At 44.0% G+C, this 22,566-nt stretch overlaps 1 protein-coding gene across 5 annotated transcripts in view; it reads left to right on the top strand.

The window, feature by feature from the left end:
• Window positions 1-22,566, top strand: part of RARA (retinoic acid receptor alpha) — a 219,414-nt gene that overhangs the window by 35,323 nt on the left and 161,525 nt on the right. The window contains exon 1 of one of the 5 annotated variants that reach the window (XM_053261939.1): window positions 5,015-5,293. The exons of 2 other annotated variants lie outside the window; for them this stretch is intronic. The gene's annotated coding sequence lies outside the window, so the exon portion shown is untranslated. Of the gene's footprint in view, window positions 1-5,014; window positions 5,294-7,361; window positions 7,481-7,931; window positions 7,952-22,566 lie in introns of those variants that run through there. 2 more of the 5 variants (XM_053261942.1, XM_053261944.1) reach the window with 2 other exon arrangements.

The following is a 22,566-nucleotide window of genomic DNA, read 5'->3' as shown; positions in this document are numbered from 1 at the left end:
TCTGTAGTTTTTATTTTTTAACTGTTGTACACTTCTGGTTTATTAAACTATTGTGATTGGGTTACTCAGATGTAAGTCTCATTGCTTTCAATGGGACTTCCTCTCAAAAAGAGCGGGGAAGAGAATGATGAATTTTTGGGGGAAAGTAGGGCTCTGCATTGATTCAGATGGAGGTTTTATTTTTAAAAACATTGTTCCTGTCCTGACTGTTCCAACTGTGGCAATTTAAATGGCAAAAAGTCAAGCCTCAAAACTTTAGTGTACCTGTACAGAAACCACTGGAGCTATTGCTCTGAAATGGTGGGGGCGGGGGGGGCATCGTGGTCTGAGGAGGTTCTCTCATGCATGCAAGTTCAATTCCTTTCGGTGAAGAAATGAAAACTTTGAGGGTTGGGTGGCCCCAAATGTTAAGGGTTACTTTTACAGAAATCCTCACACTGAAATTTGGATAGTATGCTTTCAGAAGGAGCTATTTATTTATAGGGATATGCATGGAACCGGTTTGGAGGCCCTTTAAGCTATTAAGCTATTATACCTGTGGTTTTTCTCCCATTCTGATCAGTTATAGGAATTATAGTGATTTCTTATTGTAATGTAAATAACTGGTTTACTTAAAAGTTATTTTATCACTATTACAAGATTGTGTTATATCACTCATCCCTCCCGCTCCTCAGTAATTGAAAAGATGCAAGAGGGACAATTTAATATAAAACTTAAAAAATGAAAATGAACAAATTATGGTCACTACCTGCACGCTACCCTACCTATGTCTCCCACTATCCCCATCATTTTAAAGTTATTTACATGTTCTTGTGCATTTTCGGTTTATTGAACTGCACAGTATACCCCCACCTTCTGTCAAGATTCCTGTCAAGCTTGGAATGAAGAAACAAAAGAAACAATGTTTGATGTGGTTTTAAGTGTCTTCTGGTTCTCTGGACATTGTTGCTGTTTGTTAATTAATCACTTCCTGAGGAAACACCCCCCCCCCTCAATTGTTCTCCTTTCATCCCACCCAATCATTCTCCTTTAATGACTTGGCTGCAAAACTTATGTACACTTTCTTGGGAGTAAGTGCCATTTAACTTATTATTTATAAGTTAATATTATAAGTTAATAGTTACCTCGTGGAGAGATGGAGCCATGGTCTGACAGTAGAAGGCAGTTTCCTGTGTTCCTGTTTGGTTTGTGTAAGCTACTGAGGATGTTGTATTGACATTGAAACTGGTTTTATTTTAACCTGTAACATCTGATGGATAGTATTTTATTTTTTGCATAATAAAGAGGAAGAATTGCTTCGACTTAATATGTGCATAGTACTGCCAGCTTATCAACATTATTATTATTAATATAGCATGTTTAAAAAAAGTTCTCAGTCATTTGCATGGCAAGTTATAGGAAAATGATTCCAGGTCTTGTGGTAGCAAGCATGACTTTGTCCCCTTAGCTAAGCAGGGTCCGCCTTGGTTGCATATGAATGGGAGACTAGAAGTGTGTGCACTGTAAGATATTCCCCTCAGGGGATGGAGCCGCTCTGTAAGGATGTGCACGGAACTGGTCCAGAGGCCCTTATGGGCCTCCCAAACGGTTCGAAGAACCAGTGGTTCCACTGGTCCAATGCTGGGGGGGGGGGGTGGCGGCTCTTTAAGGGCAGTGTTGTGCACCCGACACTCACGTTGCACGTCACACATGCACGTTGAGTGCGTGACGTGAGAAATGTGTGGCGGGCACATATGCACGACAGCGGGTGCACGCGCACGCTCTACTTCTTCATTTCCAGCTAACAACGGGGGAAGGGGTGGCAGGGAGGTACGCTGCTGCCCCATGGATTTTGGGGAATAAACCAAGTGCCGGTGGGGGGAAAGCAGCGGGAAGGGTAAGTGCACCCTCCCCTGCCCTTAAAGAGCCACCCCCACCGGCGTCGGACCGCAGCTCCACGGTTCCATGCACATCTCTAGCACTCTGGGAAAAGCAGAAGGTTTTAAATTCCCTCTCTGGCTTCTCCAAAATAGGGCTGAGAGAGACTCCTGCCTGTAACCTTGGAGAAGCAGCTGCCAGTCCGTGAAGACAATACTGAGCTAGATGGACCAATGGTCTGACTCAGTATATGGCAGCTTCCTATGTTCCTAATGGGACTTACTTCCAAGTAAGTTCAATCTTACTTTTATAAAGGTTTATTTTTAGTGTAGAACAGTACAGCTGAGAATTACCTTTCTTCACAGGAGGCCACCCTACTGTGTTTCTGTATGAGTCACTGATCCAGATGCCTCCTGAGTGGAAGGAGGCAATTACATACTCAGAGACAGAACAGGCTGCTTTATCTGAGGGCAGGCAATCCTGCTTACAACTCTGCATTGGAAATGACTGAATTATTTCCCTATAGAGAGATGTGGCCATATTATCTACATCCAATAGAGGCTGACTTGAAAGCAGCAAAGCGAGAACAGTTAATCATGAAGAGATGCCTTAGGCAGCCTCCTTTGAAGGTGCATATTTTAGGCTCACAGGAACCTTTAATTATTTATTTCTATTGGCACACATGTAGTTATCTTATGGACTACTAGAATCCCTTGGCAGGTTGTTTGGGAAATTAATATAAAGCAGGGACAGGCAAAAAAATAGATTGCAGTCCACCAATGACCACTGGCCTGTTTCTGGTAAACCAGCTGCTGATTGCTGGGATTCTTACAAAAAAATGTTGGACAGAGTGGACCTTGTTCTGCTCCACCAAGATAAATCTGATCTTAAGCAACTGCATTCTCTGGAAACACTTAACACAGACTTATTTCTTGAGAGTGGAGACAGGGATCCCAAGTATGCACTCTTGCTTTGTAAATATAAAACATATAAGTGAATTGCAGGGGGATTCTAATAAAAATACAAGTAGGCTGTGCACGACTGAAATTAGTCCTCCTCTTGTGTAAGAGACTCAATTTTTTTGTCTGCAGAGATATGCTTAAAACAAAATGACAAGAGTTCTTCTGAGAAAGGAAGCCATATGGATTTTAAACCTGGGCACCATGACCCCAACTGGGTCAACATCCCTTGATGTTTCTGCTCAGTCAATAGAGTGGACAGAGAAGATACCTGTTCTGCAGAAATATGATTCATACTTAGAACAAAGCATTTGCAAAACTTTATCTCTGTTTAGTTGCTACCTTAATTAAAAATAACTATGCATTTAGGTCTTTTATTTACAAATTTATGTTTCTTTATGCATGTTCCTATTTGGAATGACGTTTTGGTTGTTTTCATTGCAGGATTTTATTTTATTACATTTGATGTTCTATGCCCTGTAGCTAATATATATTCTACTGCCTTCCTTCAGACAACGTCTTAGTTGTCTTTGCATATTCCAAGACTGAGCCCTGAGTTTTTAATAATCCAGATAAAATGCAAAAGCTCTTGCACTTTCTCCCTCACCCACCTTTAACAGGAGTTTTGATTTCCAGGTTACCCACTCTCTTCATGGCCTAATTTGAAGTAAGCCCCAGCATTTAAAAAAATAAACAAAAACCAAAGCCATGGCTCAGTCTTGAAATTTACAAAGTCATAGCAAAGACCAGATTGCCCACTACAGAGCTTATTTTGGTACTGGGAATAATCTTATTCTATGTAAATCACTTTGTGGGCTTTCTTTTTTTCTTTCTTTTCTTTTTTTGAAAAGTGCTATATAAATGTTATTATAATGATAATATTTCCATGTCTATTTATAATTTTTAACTTAATAAAAGTACTTTCCATTTTAATTTAACATCCTCACACACACACAAATCATGTGCAAGTAGAATCCTAATAATCCATTTTCACAGACAGGGAAGACTGAGGCTGAAAGTGGCTTCCTCATCACCACACAATGAGTCCACAGCAGATATTATGTTCATATCTGCTTATTATCTTGAGTAAAGAGGTGAGACTCACTTGTTAAAGGACTTCTTCTTTGCAAGTTAATAATAATAAATATGTACATCGTCCTCCTAAAATGAGCCACCTGATGGCACAGTGGGGAAGTAACTTGCTTTGGGAGCAAGAGGTTGCCAGTTTGAATCCCTGCTGGTATGTTTCCCAGACTATTGGAAACACCTCTACCGGGCAGCAGCGATATCGGAAGATGCTGAAAGGCATAATCTCACAGTGCCCGGGAGATGGTAATGGGAAACTCCTCCTGTATTCTACCAAAGAAAACCACATGGCTGAGGCTCCGTGGTCGCTAGGAGTCGACACCGACTCGACGGCACAACTTTACTTCTGAAATATTCAGAGAGCTTCATTTACATTAACTCAATTTTAAGACCATCCTGTAAAGCAGACCAGTAATATCCCATATTGCTAATAGAGGGTTAAGGCTGAGAGAATAGTTTGCTTAAAGCCGCTTCCAGAGTCCACGGCAAACTGACATTTAAATGTGAGACTTTCTGATTCACATCTCAGTCTTTTAATATTACACCACACCTATTTTGGCAACCACCTTTTTAGAAATTCTGCACTCCCTTCCAAGTGATTGCGCCCGCCTTTTTAAAGAGACAAACCCACGCACGCTTGCTGGGGAGTATTCCCAAACAAATATGCTTAGGTTCGTGCAGCACCGTTGCAATCCTAAACACAAGAATAGTCCGAGGCTATACATATTTTGCTCGGAAATAGTCCCACATGGGCCTTACTCTCAAATAAGCGTGTACTCGCTGCGATCCTCATAGGATCGAAGCGCCTAAGGAAGCCAGTCCCTTTGAAGTCGCTGAACGTTCCTTCCGATTAAGCATGTTTAGGATCGGGCTGCAACTAAGGTCTGTCCTCCCTTCCCCACCGATAGCAAAGTCACACTCCAAAGGGTTACTTCTGTAGCCACCACCAAGGGTAGCTCTTCCCCACCCTCCTCCTTTCCTTCTACCCAACTCCCCTGCGGCAGTGCCATTGGCTGAGAAAGGGGAAATGGGCGTAGTCTAACCCACCACTGTCTCCTCCCCCCGCCCCCCCCCCCGCCGCTCCTCCCGCAAGCCCTAGTGTAAAGTTTCAACCAAGCACATGACTGACTTTAATGGCTGCTGCGCGCTGGGGCGCGCGCTCTGGCCAGCACAACGTTCCATTCCCTCCTCCCCTTGTTCCTCCCCCTTCGTCCCCGTCCCAGCACCCGCACGAGTAGGGCTAGGAAGTCGTTTTGTGTGACTTTGCGAAGCCGAGAGAGCGTGTGTCTTTCTGTCTTGCTGAGAGAAGGGCTTCCTTTCTGTGCTGGACAAGGGGTTGGAGGAGAGTTTTGTCCTAGAAGCCAAGAAGAAGAAAAGAGACCTGCCTCCAGGTAAGAGATCCAGCTTGGATACCCGCCTCCCTTTCTTTTGCAAACTTTGCTCTGGGTGTGTTTGGGAGAAGGTGGGCGGAAAGACGACTTGATATGTGTTTTGTTTTATTTCGTTCTCTATGCTTAAAGTTGCGGGAGAAGGGACGAAAGTCTGTCTTCCTTTCCTCCCCCCTGTTTTGTTCCCAAAAGATTCCGATCTAAGTCTAGGATTACACTGCAAAACCCTAGCCGCTTCTCTTCCCACCACTTTCCTTTCCAAAGTTGTGTTTTGATTTGGAGAGGGTGCTTGACTGTCTCGCCGCTGCCACCACCTCGCACCCCTACCCCCCCAAATGACATTTCTTGTCCTTGCACCACCCCTATAGGTTGCATTGTTGTTCCCCAAGCAAATTTCAGAAAGATCCTGGTGCTGTAAGTTACTGGTTGTGGAACGGAAGACTTATTTCGGTGGGAACTATTGTTAGGGTGATATTTTGGGGCGCCGTTTTGCGAAGAGGTGGTGGAGGATGAATGTTTAATCTGGATTCCACCTCCCCCCTCATCTTCCTCTCCATGAGGCTTCTTAATAGAACCCAACTGTTGCTTCCAGTAGTCCCGTCCAGCTGTCACCAGGGGCTGTCCACCCCCACTGCCACAGTCTGTATAAGGGTTAATCAAGCCAGCTGGAGGGTGGTTGGCTTCCCTTGGGTCCTACAAATCCTACGTTCTTCTGCATACACACCTCTGTTCATTCCCTCCCCCCCCCCGCACATTTCTGCTTCTCCTTAGTTTCTGAAGGAAATCTTTTGTGTAACTATATATGATGGGACCCTCATGTTGTGGTCAAAGCGGCATCTTAATGTTTTGGCTGACAGTTCTTCCAGTTTTCCCCTATCATGAATTAAATGCATTTGCATGAAAGTTTCTTGTGCTTAGGTTTCTTTCTTTCTCTTGGACGGAATATCCAGACTGTTTGGGAGGGAGATAACTTTCTTTTTTCTTTCTCTGTTTATTTGTGGGAAGCTCCCATATCTGTCTGTCTTTCCAAACCTTGGAAGCATAGGCTAGCATGTTTTCAGTGCCACGTGTGGGTGTGGCTGATGATTCTAGTGTCTTCAAAATACACTTTTGTAGTTCACTTTATATCATTGATTAATTATGTGTAATCTTTCTTTTTCAGTTTTGTTAGTCTTGTGGGCTTTTGTGATTTCAGTATGCTGTTGAAATGTCTCTGGTTGTGCTGCCTCCCCCACATGATTGCAACAAATGTCCTTTGCAGGGAATCTTAAAGTCAAAATAAAGACAGACAGCCAACAGCGGCCGTCTTGCCAAACTGCCAGCGGTTGGTCTGTCCGTGGGTGGAAAAACAAGACCGTGGCTTAGCTTTCAAGAGGACATTTCCAACTTGGTCTGTGTTTTTGCAGCGTCTGAGCAGTCTTGTGGGTGTGAAATCGGAGCCGTGGCTCTCTCGCATTTTTGTGCCCAGCTCCCAGAGCTGAGCGTCTCGTGGCGCTCTTGCTTTTGGACTCGATGACGGTTTGGATAGTCATTTTCATGCGTCTCTGGTGCTGATGTGTAGTGGTGTGTATAGCCCAGGCCCGCAAAGAGCTTGTAGAACAGCTGTAGAAATGGCATGGAGGATTGTTAGAGGGAAGGCTACCTGGTCCTTTTAATGTGAATTGGTCAGTGGCAATGCCTATGTTTGGCTGTTACTGACAGCCGGTGTGTGTGTGTGTGTGTGTCTTTATAAGAATTCCAATTGTGGTTGAGTGCATAGCTGACACTGTTGAAAAGGTAAATCCTTAAGAAAGGAAGCAGTCATCAATGGAGAGGCATTACCAGCTGGTGTGACTTCAGACTTCAAGAAGGAAAGGGAAAAGGGAACTTCGTTAATTTTGGTGGTCAACTTTAATGCACCCTTATTTATAAAGAAGTTCAGGTTCTGTGAGGGTAGTGTACTCTCCATATGTTCTTAATTGTATTCTTATTCTGGATTATATTATATTATATTTTTTTGATTACATCCCATCTCTCTTCCTTGCTGACATTCAGTGGCATACATGGGGTTCCCAAGTGGTCTTCCCTCTAGGCACTGACCAGACCCAGACCTGCTTAGCTTCAGCAGACCCTGGCACCCTGGGGTTTATGTAACCCTTTGGAGTACTCAGTGCTTCATCACTTTGGTAATCCTTACAGCAGCCCCGTAAGGTAGGTCAGTAGTATTCTACTTATCTTGTAGATGGGAGAATAGTAGCTTGCCTTAAGGCTACATAATAATTGTGTCTGAGGTGAAGTTGTACTGAAGATTTCCTGGTTTGTAGCTTGCGTGCTTTGCTGCTTTTTTGCATGGCCTCTGTTAACTAATAACTCTTCAAAAATTAAATAATTAGCAGATGGAGTGCATTGTCCTCCGCAGGTAGTGCTGTCCTCCAGCAGCATTGTCCTCCACTTGTCTTCTGACAGACAACTGGATAGGATCCAGAACCATTCAAGGTGATACATAGAACCATAGCATTTTAGAACTGGAAGGGACTTTAGAGGTCTTCTGGTCGAAACCCCTGCTTGATGCAGGAAACTGCTGCAGTATCCCTGATAGATGGCTGTCCATCCGCTGTTTGAAAACCTCCAGCGAAGAAGAGCCCACCATTTCCACTACTGAACAGCTCTAACAATCAGAAGGTGAAAAAAATGGGAGGTAATTCACAATAGAAAATTTAGTAGCAATCAAGCTCTGTGGCACACATTACATGAGAATTTTCAGGATCACACTGTTCCACTATAACTTTCTGGCCACAAATCAAGTGTTTCTGTCTGGCAATAAAACCTTAAATGTCCTGATTCTTGAATACTCAAGACTGTTGTCCCAAATTGGGAGGCAAGAGCCTCTTGAATCAGTGGGGCTTACTTCCTTGTAATCGTTTCTAAGATTGTGTAAGTGACTAGCGCCTATGCTCTACTGTTACCTTGTAGGATCAGCTGAGTTAAGTGCTCTTTTAATTATGCTGCTCGTTTACTGAGTTCATACCATACGTGTGTGCAGAGAGCATAAAAAATTGTTCTGTGGAATCAGATTGAAGGTCCATCTATCCTAGCACTTGGTCTCCAGTCTTGACTGCCAGATTCTTCTAGAATCTCAAAAGGAAGGAGACAGTGAGAGTTATTTGTTGTTTGATGCAGGGGTGTATCTATAATTGAGCGGATGGGTTAAAATAACCTGGGCCTCCCAGCTCCTGAGGGCCTTCCAGATCCACCCCTCCCTGCTTTCTTCATTATCTCCCTCACCTAGAGGGGCCTCGAGGAGAGGAGTGAACACGGGTCCCCTCTCCCCTAGCTACGTCCCTGGTTTGATGGTGTATTTATCTCTGTATAAGGAGGCTCCATTTTCATCTATAATGGAACTGGACACACAAAGGCAAGAGCCAAGGGTCTGATTTAATACTCACAAGACTCCTCGGACCCTACAGGCTGTTGGAAACCTCCTTTTGAAAGTTAGTAGCCATTGATAGACCTGTGATCCACGATTTTGTCTAATCTCTTCTTTAAAATTATGTTAACTGATAGCCATTGTATCTTGTGGCAATGAATTCCATAAGCTTATTATACATCATGTGAAGAAATGCTTCCTATTTCTTGTTTGAACATTGTGTATGGAGAGTATTCTTGGGGGAATTTTTCCACAGCTGTGAAATTCCTTCCCTAGACCAAAGCTTGAGGGTCTTTCAGATGTTCTTTACGGGTGATTCTGTTTGGTCTGATTTAGCTACACGAGCTAAATTGCAAGTCAGATCTCTGGCCCATCCAGTTGTAGCAAGTGAGTATAGCCTGGCAGCGATGACTTCTGGCAAATCTTCACACAGCAATTTTAAGTCTGATATTTTGTGTATTAAAACATATTTTAGAAGCTTCATAAATGAGTCTACAAAAGTTACAATGAAAGTATGTGCTTGCTTGCCCACACACATTGTCTTAGACAGTTGTGACCTAAAAGGGAGGGGTGGGGTGGGGACTCTGTACAATAATATTTGCAAGGTTTGTTTTGGTCACCTAGATGTTATTTTTTTTTTAAACTTGCCCCAGGTAACTAGGCAAGTGGCTTTTGGTAAGCCTGGTTCATGAGTTATGTTTTGGCAGTGTTGCTATCCACTCTAAACCCTGGGGGTATAATAGGATTAGAAATGGAAATGCTTAACTTCCCCTTGTTATGTGGATAACAAAAAGCTGTAGCTGAGGGCAGCTCTAACAACCATTCTCTATTCTTCCAAAGTGTGTTCATGGGATTGTTCTTATGATGCAGTATTAAAACCTGTAGCCCACATCCAGAAAGTGGTGGGAACAGCAGGAGGCTGCATGCAAACTACATGCATGGATAAACACTGCCTAGTACAATCTGCTTTGAGGAAGCAAATGCACTAACTTGTGGTGTTGCATTTGTGCTACCAAGTTATTGGATGTAGCCTTCCCCCTCTCTCAATGCATTCAGTTCTGTTGTTTCGGCAAGCAAATTGCATTTTCTAGAGGTGACATTTTTATTAGCAGAGCCCAACTCTATGTGGTAGGTTAGTTTGGAGAGGTGATAGCTTGCCTACAGCCATCTAGAACAGGGATTCTCAACATTGGGTCCCCAGATGTTATTGGACTTCAACTCCCATAATCCCCAGCCCCAGTGGCCTTTGGTTGGGGATTATGGGAGTTGAAGTCCAATAACATCTGGGGACCCAACTTGAGAATCCCTGATCTAGAAAGCATAGTAGCTGATAGGACTGTGCATAGAGTCAGAGCAATAATTAATATTGGGGCACTTTTCACCAGAAACAATTACAATGAAAAACAGTTCCTAGTATTGGGAATAGATTAAATGCAGTGTTGCACTGTATCACCATTGCATTGGACCTGTCAGAGGGTGTGTGTGTTTGTGGGGGTGGGTTTACCTTGGAAGAAGGTCTGGCAAAGAAAGTGGCTGCCCAGAAGTCAGCCATGGTGGCAGCAATTCAAACTGCTGCATTTTCCTCCATCTTCTTGCCTTAGAAAGTATCAAAGCAAGAAGCTGTATAATTATGTTGTGTCCTTTTCCTAATACATTCTAGGGTGAGAAGTTATAAAAATTAAGGGGGGAAACCCATGAACTGCTGACATGGCTGCCTTCTGGGCCGCCATTTTCTTTCCCAGATCTTTATTTAAGGTAAACCCCCACCACCCCTAGTCCGATGCATGAAGCCGGTATTGATGGATCAACTCAATGCAGTGCAGACTGCCATGATGTCTGAATACATGATTCAGTGGTTACCGGGATTGAGTTGAGCCCAAAAATGAGGGCCATGTACAGACCTAGTAGCTGAGTGGGAGCTTGAACCTGGTTTCCCATGTCCAGGCTTGCTGTACCATGGCAGTTCTGGTATTGGGAATGCTCTGTTTTATGGTTACTTAGTCAATCGTCATTGCGGTCTTTGACCAATATCACAACATCTAAAACAATATAAAATTTTAAACATAGCCATATTAATAACATAACTGTACACTGGATCTAACCATTAGCAAGCAGAGTGTGATGAACTCTTATTGCAGAAAAACAGAATTTTGCAACTCTGTGTGTGATAGATGAATTCTCATCTGTTAGCAAATATCTGATGTAGAATGTGTCTGATCGACCTGGCAGATTATGTAAAAGGCTCAATTAACCTTTGCCTAAGATCTGTATAAAAGACATACCGCAGGAGCACATGTGCAACCGACTCAATCTCACCAGAGCCACAGGGGCAATATCTCTGCTCAACTGGAATTCTGCTATATCTACTCTGTGTTATGATGGCTCATAGGGGTGAAGGCTAGTGCTGACTTCTAGTTAAGCCCACAAAATTCACTTGTCTCCAAAATACTTTACTGGTCTGCTTCATGGGAGCAGCAGCAACTTTGTCAGCACTTGAAGTGGCCACCTTTTTTCCATTTTAGAAGGTGCTAGTCCAATTTCTGTTCAGTTTATTGTTTTGGCTATAGACCATTACAAAATGGATGAACATTTACTGGAAAAAGATAAACTAGAAAAACAGAACAGACAATAGGAATACAGTCTATTAATCAGTAGCATCTACTATGAAACAAGTTGTTTTCCTAAGAACTAATCTAACTACTTTCCTTTCACTATCCCTACAAGTGGGCTAAATTTGATCAAAACTGGTTAAGCAGTTCACAAGTTAGCCCACGTATGTCTCAGTCGTTCATGCATCTGCCATCTTGAATAGGGGTGGATGACATCATCACAAACTATGTGTTTGAGGTGTCCCTTTGTGTCCCTACAACTGTAACTGATTTGGTTTATATTGGTCCAGGCATTGTGAAGTTGATGGTGGGGTGGGGATGACACACACGGAATGCCGAGTAGTGATAAGTCTACTGGAAAAGGGTGGTTTGTTGTTGTTTTTTAAAAAATAAACCCACCAATGTCACTCACCCTGACAAAATTCCAGGTGGCCAGTGGCAACCAGGCAGGTGGTTAAAAATCAGACTGGTCTAGTGGGTCCCACATTAACATTTTTCATACTTGCAGGTCCATGCTTGTGATGTGAGAATGGCCACAGTGTTGTGTTTTGATTTATTTATTTATCAATTTATTTTGATCCCACTTAATGTGTTTGGAAGCTACTCCCTACAGCCACCTTTTTAACATGTGTTGAAGAATCCAGAAGTCTACTGGTGTCATCACTCCCACATTTAGAAAACCTTGCCTATTTCTGCACACAAATGCAGACTTGCAGGTACACGAGTCTGATGTGGGAAGCTGGCCCTGGGAATCAGTGTTCCACATTCAAAAATCTGCTCTCCTTTGGTGATGCCTTCCCTGTCTGCTTTGTGTAGGTAAATTGCACACAGAGACAATCTTGAGCCTTAGATGGTTTCTCTTTGTGGAATTTGTTCCAGAGCCCTGTATTGTGTTCCAGGTAGTCTGCTATGTTCCTGTCCATGCATGGATCAGGAAGCTATCCCATGTCTCAGCTGAACAAGCAGTGGAACAAAGAGAGAAAGAATGGGAGTCCTCATAGCATTTGTGATGTATGTATGTATGAAATTTGCTTTTTAAAGAGAGACCTGTGATGAGGCTGCCCTGGATGTGTCTGGTTAGCTGGTTTAAGGGAGGGATAATTATTTTGAGGGTGGAGAAGGCCTAGAAGGAAGTCTCTTGGTCTGAGTGGTGGTCTCATGTAGTGGCTGAGGCCTAGTTCTCGAGGATGTGGTAAATCTTTGCCTGGGCTGTTCTAGTCTGCAGGTGGAGACTTCTTAAATGAGATTCTACCTCACAAAAAAGGTTTCCTGCACATAGAAAAGTAGCATGTCAGGGAAAAGGTTAAGTTAGAATTGTTCTTGCTGACTTGGTTGTTATCTGTTTGGTGAAATATGGAGAAGTTTTGCTGTCATGTGAACCCAGTGATGACTCAAGACCTTTGTGTGCCTCAGGCAGGGAGTTGAAGGCTGCCCCCTTGCATGCACCCTCCTCTCCTTCTCCCCCCCCCTTTTTAAAGCGTGGGGCAGGAGAGTATCTTTCTACCTTGCTGATGCCCCAAGAATTTGCTGCCTGAGACAACCGCCTCACCTTGCCTCATGGAAAGGCTGTCCTTGTAAACACCCCACCTGCAGTTTGAAATGGTATCTTTCAGATACAGGTTTTCTACTGCAGTGAGAATTGGATGTCTGACAAGATGGTGATGCTTTGTCATGAATTTGAGACTACCTTTTGATATTCTTTTAAAGTTTTAAGTTCTTCTGGTTAGTTCCAACAACCGTATTTCTCCCTCACATTTAAGTGAGGTTTGTGAACTAAAGCATCATGATGTCCTTTCCCTCAAAATGGATCTGCACAGCCAGATATGTGTATATGCTACTAATACACAGTGAATCTCTTGCGGGGCCAGGTTGTGAGTAGTGAGATTCCAGTGAAATGCTGATCATACATAACATGGGTCTCCTCTCTTTCTGCTTGTGCAGAGCTGTCTGTTCCTATGAGCAGAGAACCCATGAGCCAGCAGCTTGCAGCTTTTTGGCTGGCAGCAATTTCCACAATTTCTCAAAGCTCTGAAATGTATGTCTGAGATCACTGTGGTTGCCAGCTGAGGTCTCTGAGTTGCTAGGTCACATGATTTGTTGCTCATGCAAATGGAGAACTCCTTGTGTTTGTGGTGGAGAAGTGAGTTGAAGGTAACACAGACCAACTTTTAAAATGTCCACACCATGTGGACATTGCAACCACCACAGATAGGGCAAGCTGGTGGTTTCAGGGGTGACGGAACCTCTGTGGGCCCCATTGCAGAGAAGTCCAGCTTTTGATTCAAAGAACGTCTCCATTTGTTCTTCAAAAGTCACTAATAATTTATGTATCACGTTTAAGTATCCATTGGATGAATAGAGCATCCATGTTAGTTGGGTAAGAATGGTGTTTGATGTGCAGAACTTCCATAATGTTTTTTAAATGTACGGTACAGTTAAGCCTGTCTTTCTCAGAATTAGCTTACATTTTTGTTACCTTTCTCTTGTTCTGAGTTCATTGTTAATTTAGCTTTTTCAAAGCTGTTCCAAGTACACATCAACCAAGTTCTGGATTGCTGGAATGTCTTCAGCATTTATATGCAAAGTGCTTTTATGGACTTATCTTTATGTGTAGCTTTTAGTGACCCTGTGTGATTGTTGGCAGCAGCACCAGAGCTGTCAATCATATTTTGAAGCCCAAGGAACTACCCTCCAGGTGGGATTCCCGAGGGCAGGGGCTTCAGAACAGAGCAGAGAGTTTAACTGGTATCTCACAGAGTCAGATAGGGCTTGGCTGAGCCAGTGACAGGGACGGTTAGGGCGATGGTCAGTGGGTTGGATATTGGGAGGTGGGTAGTCAGTTGTACACAACAGTGAACATCTCCGGTTAGCAAGCGTGGCTCTTATGTATGAATGCTGGACTTGTATGGTATATACACGGATCTTCAGCCAGGGTGGTTGTTTCCAGTAAAAGGGCTAGGAGTCAGGGAACGCGTGTTGTATCTCAGCACCTCAATCACTTATAAGACTAGCCTCCATTAAAGTACTAAGTTTGAAACATTGTGATAGAAACCATTATGTGTATAAAGCCCTGCTTTGGCAGAGAGAAACCTCTAAACTACTTGTACATCAATAAACTTGACTTTGTTTTAATTTAAAGTTCACTCGGTGTCCTGAGAGTTATACTTCTCACGCAGCTCTCAGCTACATTACTAAGGAGTTGTCAGGACACAAACCTAAGCCAGAAGACCTTGGTGGTGGCAGCGGAAGCTTAATAAAGGGAGGAAGAGATAAGAACATCGTTCTCAGTAAAATTGGTCCACAAAATTATAAAGTTATTAATCTCTCCAATTTTGGGAGCAGACCCCCCCCCCATTAGCGGTGTCTCAGAAGGGTGAGCAGGGTATGGCCCCCCACCTCCTGTGAGAGGGGTCGTTGCTGTTCCCCTTTCACAGACAAGTAAACTGAAGGGCAGAGGGGTGGGAGAGTAACTTGTCCAAGGCATCAGTGGCAGAGAAGATTTGGGACTTGGCTCCAGGTCTTTCAAGTCCATCAGCACTGCACATGCTGCTGTGCATTTTGGGGGAGGTTTGAATGGCAAATGCTCATCAATATGCCAAATTTATATTGAGGAATTTGATGGGGTTGGCCACTATCCTGCATCCCTGCTTGGAGCTGATTCTATTGTTTATCTTGACTTGGTGCCAGCAGTGGAGCACGATGAGATCTCTGTTCTGCTTAGCACCTTTCTGTGCCGTGGTACCCATGAATCAACTGGATCAGCTAGTGCACAGGTGTTGGCCAGTACTGCTGCTTGTCTGGCTAGCAAACTTCGCTGGAGTTCTGAATAGTGAGGTTCCTCAGTGACCTCTCCTGCCCTTGTGTTTGTGTACGAACCCACTGAAAGGGAAGACCTGTGTTGCTCTCCACAGTTTGCTCTCCATGCTCATCCCCTAATTGAAATGACCTGGTACATGTGCCTTCTAAGCATCTGGCCACCATTCACATCATGAGAATATGGCATCTCTAGTTCTCACACGTGTGTGTCTTGTTGCATTCGGCATGCTTGTTTTAAACTCGAGTCTCCAAAGTCACCTGTGTGTATTTTTATGGAGAAGGAGACTGGGGTTATGTAGTAAGAGAAGAGTAAGTCCAAGCTCTTGCAATGATCCTGGCTCCAAGCACTGCCTCCTGCTTTCCCTACTTTGCAGGGGTGTCACTATAATTGAGCGAATGGCTTAAAAGAACCCGAGCCCCCCAGCTCCATCCCTCCCTATTTTCTTCAATATTGCCCTCGCTCTGAGGGGCCCCCTCTCCCCCAGCTACATCCCTGCTGCTTTGTAACCCATTCAGTGCCACTGCTCTTTGAAGCGTGTGGATGTAATCCAAGAGTCTTGCCTCTCAGCTGCTCTTTGCTTTAAAGCACAATACTTTGCTTCCCAGCCACCTAATGGCACAATGGGGAAATGACTTGCCTAGTGAGCAAGAGGTTGCTGGTTTGAATCCCCACTGGTGTGAAACACCTCTATTGGGCAGCAGCGATATAGGAAGATGCTGAAAGGCATCATCTCACACTGTGCGGGAGGAGGCAATGGTAAACCCCTCCTGTATTCTACCAAAGACAACCACAGGGCTCTGTGGTCTCCAGGAGTCGACACCGACTCGAGGGCACAACTTTACTGTGCTTTGCTTCCTAAATCTGGGCACACATTCCCTCTTCTTTCTCCTCCTCCCACAAGCTGGCATTTGAGTTTAAAGAGTCTTGCTGCCCCTCAGTTTTTCTCTCCCTCCAGTGTATAACTTGCTTTCTCTAGATTCTTACACAGAACCAGAGACTTTAACAAGTTTTTGAACTATATTGAACTGCAGGCAGAGCAAGCAGTTACTTCCCTTTCAAAACAAAAACAAGATACACAGACTGATTCCATTTCCAGCTGTCTGCTGAAGGGACTGCAACCCGCTCCACCACCACCACCTTGAGAATGATGTTACATGCCATTGTGGCTATGAGTTGTAAAGGAGGAAGAGCAGAATGGGCTGGCCCTCCCAGTGTGTGTCAGTGTGTGTATTTATTTACTCATATGTATAAACTGCCTAACATTTATAAACCACCTAATGTGTATGAAGGTTGGTACTTTAATTCTGTGTTAGTATTGTCAGTAGTCTTCAGAGCCAACATCCCAACTTGTTCTACTCCAAGTTCTTGAGTCAACTGAGGCCAGGATTGGCAATCCATGCCTTGTGGTTTTGTGGCCTGCTTCTCAACCATATATGAGAGAGTTGGTTTGGCGTGTGTGTGTGTTTCCCTCTTAAATGTTGTACCCCTTCCTAGGAGTATTTGTCTGGTGAATGGTTTTCACAGAGCAGACTGGTCTGTGAATTAGGATTCTGGGTTTTTCTGGATGACGACAGTTGAATATATTGGTAGCTGGAATTAGTAGGTCCTCTGAATGGGAGCAGGATTCCTGGATAGAGTTCACCCACCTCTCCTTTAGTTTGGAGAAAGTAGAGTTCCCCTGAGTCCTGGGAGGGCCCTAAACAGAACACTTTTGAAGCATCCTGAGCATGCTGGCTTGCACCTTCTTGGTGCTGTCTAAGAAGAGGGAGAGTGCAAGTGAGGAAAAATGGCTGGCATTGAGAACTAGGGCTGAAGGTCGGCGTCGGCAGCTTCTTGCACAAGAGAGAGGCTAAGAATAGCTGAGCCCTGACGTCATTGTCTCTTTTATTGGGGCCTTTCCCAGCCCTTGGCTTGGCACCCGGCTGGCACCTCCAGGGCTGACAGGGTAGTCAGGGAGTTGGAAAGGGTGCTACACGACCAAGGGGCCCTAGTTGTGCAAGCAGCATGAACTGTCACACCTCACCACTCCTGATCTATGAAGTCTTCAGGTCACAAACATGAGGTTTGGATTAGCAAAACCTTGTACATGTTTCTGATGCCTGTTCAGCTTTCAGAGTGGGCTGTGTTGTGCCAAGGTCTTCTGTGATTCTGCAGGAGACTGAAGCATTCCCTTTGTTCATGTGCTCTTCTGCTCCACCACCAGATTTGCTGCATCTGCTTTGCATGCAGAAGGTTCCAGGCATCTCTAAGTAGGGCTGGGAGCGACTCCTGCCTGAATCCTGGGGAAGCTGCTGCCACTCAGTGTAGATAATACTGAACTAGATGGACCATTGGTCTAACTCAGTGTAAGGCAGCTTCCTATCTTCCCGTGTAATCAAGATGGTAGCACTGTCTTTTGGCAGGTGGGCCCTTAAACAGGCTTGGACCCTGATCATTAGCCGCCTTTGTTGTCCTGTGGTGTTAGTAGTGCCCATGGTGGGTGCAGTTGTTTGGCTGCTTCAGCACAGACTGAAGGTAGACATGTTCTTCTTGTGGCTGTTATCAACTGAAATGACTCTGAGAATCAGCCTTGTGAAAGGAGATGTGAAGAAGGAGCAAAAGTGTAGATGTGGGTGTTCTTTTGTTTGTTTTCAGAGGGCTAAGTTCCTTAACTCCCGAGCAGTCTGTTTTAGATCCTCTATGCATCTTGACAGGTTTGTTTGCTACTGGAGTATAGTGTGCACCGCCCCTTCACAAATTGTCACCCAGTTCGAGATCGAGAGAGAGGAATCTTCCTTTCTAGAATGCAGGACAGAGGGGAACTCTGGGAAATCCCCGAACGGATTCTGGGGGGAAACCATGAGGGAATGTTCTTTTGTACTTAAAGAGCGTGCAGTAAGTACAGAAGTAAAGCATTTGCCCTTGAATAACCCTGGCCAAAGTACCTAGCACTGTTTGTCTTGTTTGTGTGAACATCAGCAAAAAAAAGGGGGAGGGGGAGAAGTAATGAGGTCTCAAACCATTACGCAGAAATAATAATATATTGATGCATGTAAGTTGGCCGAGTTTTGATTTATATTTTTTAAAAGGGCTTCAAGGGATTTAAAAAAAAATTTTTGGTTATCTTGATCTAGAAAAGCGGATCAGATTGCTCAATATTATTTCTCCCTTGGTCCCCCCTCCCGCCTATATTTAAAGAGAGAGAGACTTCTGCATTCCCAAAGACCCACAATGAGAAATTCTGGTAGTGAAGTGTGTGTGTGTGTGTGTGTGTGTGTGTGTGTGTGTGTGTGTGAAAACGTATGATTTGAGAATGAATCTTTCTGTCCCCCACTTTCCCTCTGCCTTCCCCATCTGTGGCTTGCCGGAGAGAAGTCTTGCATTCCCAGCATAACGGCACTTATTGCTTGGTGTAGGAATCTCACCCGGAGATTAGTACACCAAGTGTAGTGTACTTCTCACCCTGGGAGTTCTGCAGCTGGGTGTTTGGCTAATGTTTGTGACTGTGTACATGGAGCTATATTGATTACTCTCCGACAATCCATTGGAGAGAAATGGTGGGGCTGGGAGATGGCTTTATTCCAGAATCAGTTGATATTCCCATTCCGGAAGCAGTTGTATGGGGTGGAGGGGGGGGAGGGGAACGAACAGGACAGAGGTTGGGAAGTTCTTTGTACAGTAAGGGCTTCTCACAGTGTTAACTGCTATGCTGACCAGCTGTCCAAGTGTGGTGATATCTACCTTAAGAATGTTTTTTTTAAAAAGCAACTTTGTGTGCACAGTCATATATAAGTGAATGGCTTCAGTTTTAATTAGTAGGGACATCAGACTGTCCTTAGTGTGCTGTCACGTCGATTTCGACTCCTGGCACCCACAGAGCCCTGTGGTTTTCTTTTGGTAGAATACAGGAGGGGTTTACCATTGCCTCCTCCCACACAGTATGAGATTATGCCTTTCAGCATCTTCCTATATCGCTGCTGCCCGATATAGTACCAGTGGGGATTCGAACCGGCAACCTTCTGCTTGTTAGTCAAGCATTTTCCTGCTGTACCACTTAAGGTCCTTATTGGAGGAGTAATCCATCTAGTTCCGCATTGTTTCCAACAGCAATTGGCCAGGTGCCCTCTGGCTGCTCAAGAAGCAGGGCCTGAAAGTGATGGCCTTTCCCTTGTTTGTTTGCAGCATCTGGCATTTAGAGGTAGACTGCCTCTGCTCCTGGAGGTTCCATTTAGTTATTATGGCTAACAGCTGTTGACAGAACAAGCAGTTGAAGCAACTGGTTGCAGACACATCTTGTGGTTGTAGTAAATTGTGCAAATTAGCTACATGTTTTCTGACTAAGTACTTCCTTCTGTTAGTCCATGACAGTTAGTCCATTACAATACTTTGTTGGGTGATCTGGAGTTCTGGTGTCATTTTATTTTATTTATTTATTTATTTTACATATTTTTATACCGCCCAAAACTTATGTCTCTGGGCGGTTTACAACAAGATAAAAGCATTAAAACATTAGTTAACAACAAAAACAAGAAATTTAAAACACAACAATTAAAATTTTTTAAAAACAATATTCTAAAACAATATTCTAAAACAACATTAAAAACAATCAAAACAATATCAGTTAAAAGCTTGGGTGAACAGATGCATCTTTAAAGACTTTTTAAAAATTCTCAGAGATGGGGAGGAGGCTCTTATTTCATTAGGGAGCTCATTCCAAAGCCTCGGGGCAGCAACGGAGAAGGCCCGTCCCTGAGTAGCCACCAGACGAGCCGGTGGCAAATGCAGACGGACCTCTCCTGATGATCTCAATGGGCAGTGGGGTTCATAACGAAGAAGACATTCTCTTAAATACCCAAGGCCCAAGCTGTTTAGGGCTTTATAGGTTATAACTAACACCTTGTATTTTGCCTGGAAACATATTGGCAGCCAGTGTAACTCCTTATTTATTGATTTTGATTTGATTTGATTTGATTTGATTTAATTTATATACTGCCCTTCCAAAATGGCTCAGGGCGGTTATTGTTATTGTTTGTTTTTAATGTTGTTTTAGAATATTGTTTTAAAAATTTTTAAATTGTTGTGTTTTAAATTTCTTGTTTTTGTTTTTAACTAATGTTTTAATATTTTTATCATGTTTTTATCTTGTCCTTCAATACAGGAGTAATATGGTCTCTCCTAAATGACCCAGAGAGCAGCCTGGCTGCCGCATTCTGAACCAACTGTAGTTTCCGTGCTACATACAAGGGCAGCCCCACATAGAGTGCATTACAGTAATCCAGTCTGGGGGTTACCAGCAGATGTACCACTATTTTGAGGTCATCTATCTCAAGAAATGGACGCAGCTGGCGTATCAGCCGAAGCTGATAGAAGGCACCTCTGGCCACTGCCTCAACCTGGGACACCAGGGAGAGACTTGGATCCAGAAGCACCCCCAGACTGCGTACCTGGTCCTTCTGGGGAAGTGCAACCCCATCCAGAACAGGCAGATCAAAATCGTCTCCTGAGTTTCGACCCCGCACAATGAGTACCTCCATCTTATCTGGATTCAGTCTCAGTTTGTTATCCCTCATCCAGCCCATTACCAACTCCAGGCAGGCATTTAGGGAGGTTATGCCCTCTCCCGATGATGCTGACATGGAGAAATAGATTTGGGTGTCATCAGCATACTGATAGCGCCCTGCATCAAATCTCCTGATGATCTCTCCCAGCGGTTTCATGTAGATGTTAAACAACATCAGAGACAATATGGAGCCCTGAGGGGCACCATACAAGAGTTCAGAATTTGAAGAACAGTCTCCAGTTATGGGGAGAATCTTGAGGCTCTGCCAAAAGAGAGGGGATAGCTTAAATATATTCAGTGGCATTGGGAGAAGAGGAATGGCAGATCCGGCAATGGCTTAGTCTTGAACACTGTTGGTAGCCTATGTACTGTACCCAAAAGAAAGTGGTGTGCATTATGCCCAACAGGTTTGCTGCTGCTTTTGACCATTGGAAGTAGTGCCAACAGCACACAAAGTACTGTCCAGTTGAGATAGCATAGGTGACCCCAGGAAGCTGCCTTTTCCTGAGTCAGATCATTGGCCATCCTGCTCAGTATTGTCTAAAACTGACTGGCAGCAGCTCTTCCGGGTTTCTTTTTCAGCCCTATCTGAAAATGCCAGGGAATGAACCTGGGAGCTTCTGCATGCAAAACAGATACTCTGCCATTCAGCTACTGCCCCCTCCCTGCACACTTAGGTTCCACCACTGTATCTCGAAAGCACAGGAATGGGTATTGAGCAGACTCCAGCACCCTGAATGCCTTAGCTTTCTATTTTCTTTTATTGAAGCAAGTTTCTAGCCCTCAAGGCTGCAAAGTGTGAGGACAAGATCTAGTGAAATCCCAGGTTCAGAGGGTGACGCTTCAGAGTCCTGCCTAGCTATTTCTTCTAGTTAAGAAGAGGAAGAAGCTTATGCAACAAATAATGTATGCCAAGTAGCAGGGGTGTAGCAAGGTTGAAGTGGGCCCAGAGACAAGATTTTAAAATGGGCCCTCCTTCTCACTGAAGCTCAGCTCATGCAGTAAAGAAATCTTAAATGAGGCTGAATAGTGGTAACAAAAAGCATAGTAAAATTTGTGTGTGTGTATGTGTATACACACACACACACCCCTATGTGCCACAATAGAACATCATCCTAAATTATTTTTAAACAGGTTTTGTAAATTGTGGATAATGCAAGTCAATTAATGGTATTAAAGAAAGACATGCTGTTCTGGTAGCTCCAGGTCTTAACACTCACATCAGTTTCGGAGGATGAATACAACTAAAGGAAGCCCGGGCGGGTGCACGGCTGGGGGAGTCAGTCATGTGACTTGCCTCTGGGGGCCCCCCCAAGGCAGTGGGCCCCCAGACAACTGTCTCCCCTTGCCCTATTATAGTTACGCCCCTGCCAAGTAGGCAAATATGTGCAAATACATTTGATGTGCATGTCTTTTCCTGTCTTGGATTTGGGTACTTTGGGCCAGAATTTGTGCTGTACTGCTGTTTTGCAAAGTGCAGAATGTGGTATTGGACATAAAACTTCCTAAGAATCTCCTTTCTTTCTTTCTTTCTTTCTTAGCAAGTTTCTAACCCTTATGACTGCAAAGCTAACCTTGAAAATGTCTGGTCAGTGCCTGTTAGAATATAAGACAACAGATAGGTGGTTAAATAAGATTTCCAGAGATTGGGGGTAGGGCTTCAGTGCCCTGTTTAGCTTGTTGCCCCATCTCATGAGCTGCAAAACTGGAATAAATTATGCAGAATGGGGGGGGGGAGAATACATTATGCAGAAGAAAGAGAAATATATTAAAATTGATACATTTATGTGGTCATAGGAACATGAGAACATAGGAAGCTGCCATATACTGAGTCAGACCATTGGTCTATCTAGCTGCCTGTCTTCACAAACAGGCAGCGGCTTCTCCAAGGTTGCAGGCAGGAAT

Source organism: Hemicordylus capensis, chromosome 6 (assembly GCF_027244095.1).
Source record: "Hemicordylus capensis ecotype Gifberg chromosome 6, rHemCap1.1.pri, whole genome shotgun sequence".
Lineage (NCBI taxonomy): Eukaryota > Metazoa > Chordata > Lepidosauria > Squamata > Cordylidae > Hemicordylus > Hemicordylus capensis.
Note: the sequence above shows the minus strand (reverse complement) of the source record. Positions and strands in the feature narration are given on the sequence as shown.